The sequence below is a fragment of the Neophocaena asiaeorientalis genome, unplaced genomic scaffold (genome assembly GCF_003031525.2).
Source record: "Neophocaena asiaeorientalis asiaeorientalis breed wild unplaced genomic scaffold, Neophocaena_asiaeorientalis_V1.1 scaffold629, whole genome shotgun sequence".
In the NCBI taxonomy this organism is placed as follows: Eukaryota; Metazoa; Chordata; class Mammalia; order Artiodactyla; family Phocoenidae; genus Neophocaena; species Neophocaena asiaeorientalis.
Genome location: NW_020175468.1, coordinates 222,045 through 232,068, shown reverse-complemented (window position 1 = coordinate 232,068; position 10,024 = coordinate 222,045). Strand labels below are relative to the sequence as shown.

At 41.6% G+C, this 10,024-nt stretch overlaps 1 pseudogene; it reads right to left on the bottom strand.

Annotated features, from left to right (window-relative positions):
- Positions 1-965: 965 nt before the first annotated feature.
- Positions 966-7,394, bottom strand: LOC112415292 (zinc finger protein 347 pseudogene; annotated as a pseudogene).
- Positions 7,395-10,024: the final 2,630 nt, after the last annotated feature.

The following is a 10,024-nucleotide window of genomic DNA, read 5'->3' as shown; positions in this document are numbered from 1 at the left end:
GCAGTATATAATATCTCAGATTAATCTGGAGAACTACAGGCTGACTTAATCCTAGTATGCATTCTTTGATGTGTGGTCTATTGTAAGAATTGCTCAAAAAATTCCCAAATTTATTACATTTGTAAGGGCTTTCCCAGCTATGACTTTCAGGATGCTCCCTGAGGATGCACTGTTTCTGAAAAGTGTTTCTATGTTCAGAATATCTGTATATTTTCTGAGCTGTATGAATTATTTCATCACACCAAAGGTGTGATTACTTGATGAAAACCTTTACGCATTCATTACATTGGAAAGCTTCTATGTTCCACAGTCTGGATCATCACTTACAGGCATTAGTAAACATATTCTTTTGTGTGGTTTCCCTCAAAGATAAGTCTTCTGAAGTCTGGTGCACTGTGAGGCCTGGATAAAGCTTCTGCCCTACATTTCCATGGCTTCTCTTCAATATGGACTCTCTGCTCTTGCTTAATGCTTGAGCTCAAGGTAAATGTTTTGCCACACCCATTGCATTTGGGAGCTAACACTTCAGTATGTTCCCCAACTTGTGATCTTTGGGTAAAATCCTTGCCACACACAGTACATTTGTGTTGTTTCTCTCCGGGATAAAGATTCTGATATCTAGTGACGAAGGACCAAAAATTTGAAACTTTGCCATATTCATTGCATTTTTAAGCATGACATATCTGGTGACCCTGAGTTTAAGGCACGACCTAAAAGTTTTGCAAAATTCACTACTTTCGTAATGTTTTGTCCAATGTTTATTACCAAACTACTGGTGAGATGGGAGCCATGAGTATAGGTTTTGCACATTCATGGAATTTGTGAGGATTCTTTCTAGAATGAGTTCATTTTCTAAAGGCCTGACTATACTAAATACATTTACCTGGCTTCTAGCCAGTAAGAATTTTCTCATGAACATTTAAATGTGAACCTATGCTAAAAGCGTTGCCACACTGATTATATTTTCAAGGTCTTTCACCAGTATGGACCATCTGATAAGTTAGGCTTGAAAGCACACTGAAGGATTTGTCACACTCATTACATTTACAAGGTTTCTCTCCTGTATGAATAATTTGGTAGGTCATAAGGTATAAAATTTGACTAAACACATTGAGACAGTCATTACATTTGTAAGGTTTCTTTCCATCATGAATTGTCTGATGGTAAGTGAGGCTGAACGCACAAAAGCTTTGCCAGACTCGTGATAGTTGTACGGTTCCTCTCCACTATGAATTCTCCAAAGAACCGTAAGGTGTGAATTTTGAAGTTTGAATTTTGAAGTCCTTCCAACATATATCATATTTATATGGTTTCTCTCATGTATGGATTTTCTGATGTGTAGTGAGGGTTGAGACCCGAGTAAAGGTTTTTGCACACGCAATATATGTGAAAGGTTTCTTGACAAAATGTACTCTCCAGTGACTTGTAAGGTATGAATTTTGACTGAAGGCTTTGCCACAATCACTACATTTGAAAGGATTCTCTCCAGTATGCACCCTCCGATGAATTCGAAGATGTGGTTTTAGACGAAAGACCTTGCCACGCTCATCACATTCATAAGGTTTCTCCCCAGTATGAACCCTCCACTGAATTGCAAGGTTTGAATTACAACTGAAGACTTTGCTACACATACCACATTTATATAATTTCTTTCCTGTACGAATTTTCTGATGTCTAATGAGGTTTGAGCGGTGATTAAAGGTTTTTCCACACTCATTTGTATACGGTTTCTCTTCGGTGTGAATTCTCTGAAGATTTGCAAGGACTGAATTTCGACTGAAGACTTTGCCACATACATCACATTTATATAGTTTCTCTCCTGAATGGATTATTTGATGTTGAGTGAGCTATAAGCCACGACTAAAGGTTTTGCCACACTCATTACATTTGTAACATTTTTCTACAACATGACTTTCCTGATGACCCACAAGGTGTGAATTTCGACCAAAGATTTTACCACATATATCCCATTTATATAATTTCGCTCCTGTGTGGATTCTCTGATATCTAGTAAGGTTTGAGCTGTTAAGGAAGGTTTCGTTACACTCGTTACATTAGTCTGGTCTTCTGTCAGTGTTGGGGGAATGCATAAAATCATTCTCATTTGTATTAGAAATACTGGTTTGAAGAGTAAGAGGAATTACATGAAGTGGTGAAACTGAGGCACTACTGTTGATTTTCTTGTCAGCTAAATTTAAATTTAAATTCATAAATTTCCCCTTCACTTCTCATTATATGGAGTTCATCCTGAAAGCTTAATCCAAGCCTACTTCCAATGGGCTTGATTCCTGCATCCTGTCTACAATGGCAATGTCTTCCATCAGTGAGATTTTTTTATGGGTTATAGGCATAACTTTATAATTTCTTTCATCATCTCTCTGCTGAGACTCAAAGTCATACATATTTTCCTGGATTTCCCTGAGGTAAAAATGTTCGATTTCATGACTTTCAGATCTTCCCAACATCACTGTTTGGAATACTTCTCCTGTTATCACTGTTCGTTTTTGGTTGTAACTGCTGGATCACACATATAAGAGAGATATCTACAAGATATAAAGAAACATAGTTATGCTATTCATTACAACCTATAAATAAATGTTTCATATTGAATATATATTACACCAAAAGTAATACTTATACCAAACAGAGTTATGAAACTACCCAACAATGATCTTAAAAGTTTTAGAAACACTAAAGGAATAGAATTCTTTACTAAAGAAAGAGTAATAACATATAATTCAAGTTCATTTTGAGGTAGCCTTGTTTCACAAATCCTATGTTAAAAACACACAGATTGGACATCAGCTATCAAAGAGAGGGTATTTTTCCACCATGACCCCAAAGCACATACCAATTAACATTAAACATACTGCTGTCTCATAACTGAGGAGAAAAAAATATTATATTACAGATATATTCTGCATACTTACTACACATACATAAATGCTAAAAAAAAGATGTAATGCTAAATAATCCAAACAAGCTAATAAATAATCTAATTAATTGGCTGTTTAGAATTGAAAAATTAATACATAATAGAGAAAATGAAGAATTTGATACAACCTTTAAGAAAACAAAATATTTTTCTAAATATCTGCTTTAAAACTATGTACCCGGCTTCCCTGGTGGCGCAGTGGTTAAGAATCTGTCTGCCAATACAGAGAACACAGGTTCCAGCCCTGGTCCGGAAGATCCCACATGCCGCGGAGCAACTAAGCCCGTGCACCACAACTACTGAGCCCATGCTCCACAAGAGAAGCCACTGCAATGAGAAGCCCATGCACTGCAATGAAAGAGTAGCTGCTGTTTGCCGCACCTAGAGAAAGTCTGTGCACAGCAACAAAGACCCAATGCAGCCAAAAATAAATAAAATTTTTAAAAAAAGTGATTGTAGGGAGAAGGTAGGATTGCATCTATTACACTATTTCCTGTGTAATGTGTCCAACTGCATATTCCATAAGTTCCACTGTCATGCTTATATTTGAGAAACACATACATAATATTCTAGGAGATTGTGCAAGAACTTTGCTAGCAGAAACCAGAAGGAAAAACCAGGAAAAGGCAGCTCAAAAGGAGATTCATGCATTTCTTCTGTACACACACATGCTGATACAAAGAAATCAAATCAACGGTACACTAGAGTAGGAAGGAGATCATGATTTTGAAACCGAGTCCCCCTACATTTCAGCTCCCCTGCCGAGTTTGATTAATTTCTTTATAGAATATTTTATTCCCTTTCTTGTCCCACACCTGCTCCCCTTAAGACTGAGGATATCAAAAGTGTGGGGGGATTGAAACTGAGGAAGACCCTGTGGGGCCCTGCCAGCCTTTCCGTGTCCTCGTTTCTTGTTCATAGAAAAAGGCTTAGTCTCCTAGACTTTACTGGAGATCCAAAGAGCAGATTCAAGCCGTTACTATTAGGAGAGTGAGGGAACGCAGAAAAAAAGGAAAAGCAAGTCCAGCATAATCTTTAAGGTAGCTTAAACCGATACCTTGCTTTATGACCCCTAACTGCGGATTCAACCAGTTGTAAACATTGTCACAGTGCTCTGGGGACAGGCTTTTGTGACAGTCCTCAAAACCAGAACAAAAAACTGCAAAGACATATAGGTGAGGTACTTGTGATACTTTCTATCTTGTATCCTACAACCTGCGGACCACCCTACGGAGTAAGTTCAGGTGGCGACTCTGAATGCAGTGGGATAATATTGCAACACATGAGGGAAAGTGTTCTCCATCAGTAATTTTCTGTTACCCAGTAAACCCATTCCACAGGGAGTCCACCAAAAGTTGTCCACAAACTACAGGTGGATTATCACAGCAAAGAAACTGGAAAAATCTTCAGTCCTTAGGACTACGTAATTCAAAAGCACATTTAAGAGGCAAATCGTACAAACTTATGAAAATAAGAAATCAAGAAGAGTACACATTCCCAGACTAGGCAGAGTAGTACAAGAGCCAAAATATTACAAGATATGGGGGTCAGATGCTCGAGGACCTTGAGATGGAACCATGGGCTCGACCCACAGATGCCAAGCTAAGAGCCTGAAAGATTCATATATGCTCCCCATGCAGGACTGGGGATCAAAAAGAGGATCTCTCAGGACTTCCCTGGTGGCGCAGTGGTTAAGAATCCACCTGCCAATGCAGGGGACACAGGTTCGAGCCCTGGGCCAGGAATATCCCACATGCCGCGGAGCAACTAAGACTGTGTGCCACAACTACTGAGCCTGCGCTCTAGAGTCCGTGAGCCACAACTACTGAGCCCATGTGCCACAACTACTGAAGCCCGTGCGCCTACAGCCAGTGCTCCGCAACAAGAGAAGCCACTGCTATGAGAAGCCCACGCACCGCAACGAAGAGTAGCCCCTGCTCACCGCAACTAGAGAAAGCCTGCGAGCAGCAACGAAGACCCAATGCAGCCAAAAATAAATAAATAAGTAAATTTAAAAAAAGAGAGAGAATCTCTGTCCACTGACCTTAGTTTTCCTAACTAACAATGTAGATGAACCACTCCATCTCCCTGTCACACACAACCTTGAAGTGCATGGCAAAAGCAGAACACAAGAAATGGCTGAGGGATCTAAATAAGCAGGCAGGGCTTGAGACAGCTCCATGCAGGTTCTGAGGTGCCAGATGAGTCAAAGAGCAGCCAGTGTTTTCCCATCTTCTGATTACGTCTTCCAAGTACTGCAACTCTGATCAAACTCAGAGGCTAAGGGGTGGGACTCCAGAGGCATCAGCTCTGATCTACAGGGACTAAGAACTGAGCATCCAGGGGAATCAAGGCCCGAAGGAGAGATGAAGGGGCAAGAGACCCCTTTAAAACAGCCCACCTCATGCTCCTCAAAGTCAAGCAACAAGTTCACAGCAGCCAGATGATGAGTGTTGTGGATCTTGATAAAGACCTTGCCTTTGTCTCTGGTGGAGCTGCAGCACCACTGGAGGGTGAAAGAATACATTTTACATGTGGAAGGACAAGAGGGATAAGTTACGGAGAAGAAAAATTTCCTCTGAGAGTTTTCAATAAATAAACTTCGGTTTTCCCAAAGAACTCTCTACCCTGAGAAGCGTTTCCCAAACACTATTAATGTTGTGGCTTCCTCTCTGCCCTGAGATCCCACCTGTGTTCACACTCTTGATACATTTCCACCCATTTGTTTTTTTTTGCTATTTTCACACCACTCACCAGAGTCCTGGGCTATTTCTCTTGCTCTAAAATGGAGATAATGTTCAGATCAGAAATAGAAATTCCTGCTTATCCGAACAAAGAAATGTATAGTGGGACTTCCCTGGTGGTCCAGTGGTAAAGAATCTGCCTTCCAATGCAGGGGATATGGGTTCGATCCCTGGTCAGAGAACTAAGATCCCACATGCCACGGGGCAACTAAGCCCACACGCCACAACTACTGAGCAAGTGCGTCTCAAGTAGAGCCCGCGTGCTGCAAACTACAGAGCCCATGCGCTCTGGAAACCGTGCACCACAACCAGAGCGAAGCTCGCTCGCCACAATGAAGAGCCTGCGCTCGGCAATGAAAGATCCCGCGTGCGGCAACTGAGACCCCAAGCAGCCAAAAACAAAAAATTAATTACTTAATTAGAAAAAAAGAAAAAGAAATGTAAAGCGCTGTGGTTTTCCCAAAATCACAGTGCTTTGTTCAGCTGAGTAGTGAAGAAAAGACAGGTGTTTCTGGAAAAATATTTCAAAAATTCACCCACTGCCTGCCTCCTTCTAAATGCATAGGGAACAGTGTAATACATATATCTAACACTCTTCCAAGAAATACTGAGTAAAAAGCAAAGGGTACAAAACAGGAAATCAGACATTTTTTAAATGTCTGCCATTGTGAAATTGAGACACAGATGTAGAGAACAAACGTATGGACACCAAGAGGGGAAAGCAGCGGTGTGGTGGGGGTGGTGGTATGATGAATTGGGTGATTGGGATTGACATGTATACACTGATGTGTATAAAATGGATGACTAATATAAGAACCTGCTGTATAAAAAAATAAATTAAATTAAATTAAAAAACTAAAAAAAAACAAACAAACAGAAATACAACATGGCAGAGATGTCAAAGATAAAATGGGCCTTGAGCAAGTTTAAGAGATGTATTTATTAATGACTCTTAAGAAGGGCCTAAAGTCAGTGCTTAATAATTCTATTTTATGTCTACCTTTTCGTGTGATTTTTTAAAAAAATGGTCTGCCATTGAGCTTTTTTTTTTCAATTTATTTTATTTTTATTTATTTATTATTTTTTGGCTATGTTGGGTCTTCGTTGCTGCGTGCAGGCTTTCTCTAGTTGCGGTGAGTAGGGTCTACTCTTCGTTGCAGTGCGCGGGCTTCTCATTGCGGTGGTTTCTCTTGTTGCAGAGCACGGGCTCTGGAGTGCGTGGGCTTCAGTAGTTGCAGCGCGTGGGCTCAGGAGTTGTGGTGCATAGGATTAGCTGCTCTGAGGCATGTGGGATCTTCCCGGACCAAGACTCGAACCTGTGTCGCCTGCATTGGTAGGCGGATTCTTAACCACTGCACTACAAGGGAAGCCCTGCCATTGAGCTTTATATATAATTAAGCTCTAGAACAACCTCTGATGTAACACGAAAGGCACAGATCATCTGAAGAAAGGGTCAGTTTAAACTCATGATACTGCATGTCTGAGTCTCCAAGGGGCCCCCCAAGAGGCACACTGGGGAAAATGCATAACACAATAGGGCAGATCCCCACATCTAGAGAGAAGTTATCCTCACCCATGGAGATCGGGTTCCTTTACATCTCCAACATCATGTCACTGTACAAGGCCCTCTGAGCAGGGTCCAGGCATTCCCACCCCTCCTGAGAGAAATCAATGGCCACATCTTCAAAAGTTAGCTGTTCCTGAAACAAAAACATTTCTGGGGTGGGGGGGAATGTTGGATAAATTAGGAGTTTGGGATTAACATATACACACTATGATAAATAAAACAGATAAACAGGAAGGATCTATTGAATCACACAGGGAGCTATACTCAATATCTTGAAATAACCTATAATGGAAAAGAATCTGAAAAAAGAATATATATATAGCTGAATCACTTTGCTGTACTCTTGAAACTAAGACAACATTGTAAATTAACTATACCTCAATTAAAAAAAAATTTAACCAAGTGGCCATGAGGATAGTTTTTATCTTTATAAAAAATGAGGAGAAAGGTGTAAGGACTGATTCTGTCTGTTGACATATATATTCTGAAAGATACACGTTGTGGTATTTGGACCAAATTATGTATCTTTAATTTTAATTTCTTATGCTTTTTCATAGCAGACTATGATATCCTCCAATTAATACAGATTTTTCATCTTTGTGGACAGTTATAAAACACATAGAAACAAAACTCAAGAATGGGTTGTCTATGCAGAAGTGTTGGATATTATGTTCTAAACACTGACTGCTATTCGATAGCCAGATGAGCTCCAGTATGTGTGCTGTCTTCAGACATGACGAAGTCCACCGTGGCTTTAGAGAAAGGTCAAAATCTTCAGTTATGACAATGATAAGAACAGCAATGACTAAAAGTGTTTGAACACTTCCAATACGTAAACATTACTCTAAATAAGTACTTTGCAGGTATGAACTTGTTATCAACATAATAGGTCATTGGAAAAAGACCTGTTCCCGTCTTACAGAGGAGAAAACTGCGTCAGAGACACTCTGAGGTCTCAGGTCAAGAAGCTAAGAAATGATATTGCAACGACCTCAACTCAGAGGGTTGGGCTTGGAACTGAAGCTAAAAAATAGAAGAGTTTAGTAAGAGACCACTGAAAGTACATTGACAGGGACTACTACCCTGGTGGTCCAGTGGCTAAGACTCCACGCTCCCAAATCAGAGGGCCTGGGTTGGATCCCTGGTCAGGGAACTAGATCCCATATGCCATAACTAAAAGTTTGCATGCCACAACTAAAGATCCCACAGGCCACAACGAAGATATGAAGATCGAAGATCCCGTGTGCGGCAACTAAGACCAGGCACAACTAACTAAATAAATAAATATTTTAAAAGTTGTTAAAAACAAAAAGTACATTGACAGAGGGTTCCCTGAGAAAACTTAAAAGAAGTTCAGGGCTTCCCTGGTGGTGCAGTGGTTGGGAGTCCGCCTGCTGGTGCGGGGGACCCGGGTTCGTGCCCCGGTCTGGGGGGGTCCCACGTGCCACGGAGCAGCTGGGCCCGTGAGCCATGCGCGTCCGGAGCCTGTGCTCCGCAGCGGGAGGAGCCGCGACAGTGAGAGGCCTGCGTACCGCAAACAAAAAAAAAAAAAAAAGAAGTTCAAAGGACTTCCCTGGTGGCACAGTGGTTAAGAATCCACCTGCTGATGCAGGTGGCATGGGTTCAATCCATGGTCCAGGAAGATCCCACATGCTGTGAAGCAACAAAGCCCGTGCGCCACAACTACTGAGCCTGCACTCTAGAGCCTGCGTGCCACAACTACCGAGCCCGCGAGCCACAACTACTGAAGCCCAGGCGCCTAGAGCCCATGCTATGCAACAAGAGAAGCCACCGCAATGAGAAGCCCGTGCACCACAACCAATAGTAGCCCCCGCTCGCCACAACTAGAGAAAGCCCGCACACAGCAACGAAGACCCAACACAGCCAAAAATAAAGAAATAAAAATAAAGAAATTTATGTAAAAAAAAATAAAGACAACGGGACACTCTCCAAAAAGAACTGCCACACACAGACACACACCCAATTTGACCAATCATTTCATGGGTAACTGTGGCTCGCACTCAGAATTTTTGGTCTATTCTCTCATCTCCATTTTACAAGTGGGCTCCCCATGGGCCAGAGGGGAGATATCTCTGAGAAGGTCTGAATTCAGTGAAGAGAGCCATGTGGAACTGAATTCTGAAAAGCTTCCTGAAGGACCAGTGGGCAAAGTTTGTCCTTACTGTCCATCCCACTTAAAAAACAGGGACAGGGACTTCCCTGGTGGTCCAGTGAGTGTCTACCTTCCAATGCAGGTGACGTGTGGGTTTCATCCCTCATCGGGAAACTAGGACCCCACATGCCAAGGGGCAACTAAGCCTGCGCACCTCAACTACCGAGCCTGCACGTTCTGGAGCCTGTGCTCCACAACGAACAGCCCCGCGTGCTGCAACTAAGACCCCATGCAGCCAAATAAGTAGATAAATATTTTAAAAAACACAGGGACGATCTTGCATGTTCCTGAGTAAAGGAAACTTCTCTTGCAAGGTCTGATCACACTGACACCAAGCAATTAATTATTCTTTCTCAGAAAATCAAAGAAAAATGTTAAAAAAACACAGAATTGCTGCTGGTGCGGAAAACACTGAAAGGGGTCAGCTTAGAAATAAGCTGTGAGCAAACTTCTTCATCATAAATAGAGGGGCTTTGCTGGAAGGTTTCACATCAATCCAGCCCATCCTTCCTCACTTGCACAAAACAGTCAAGAGGGCCCTGAGGGAAATATCTTTATAACACCTCACAGCTCACAATTTTAATAGATCACACAAAAAGGAAGAA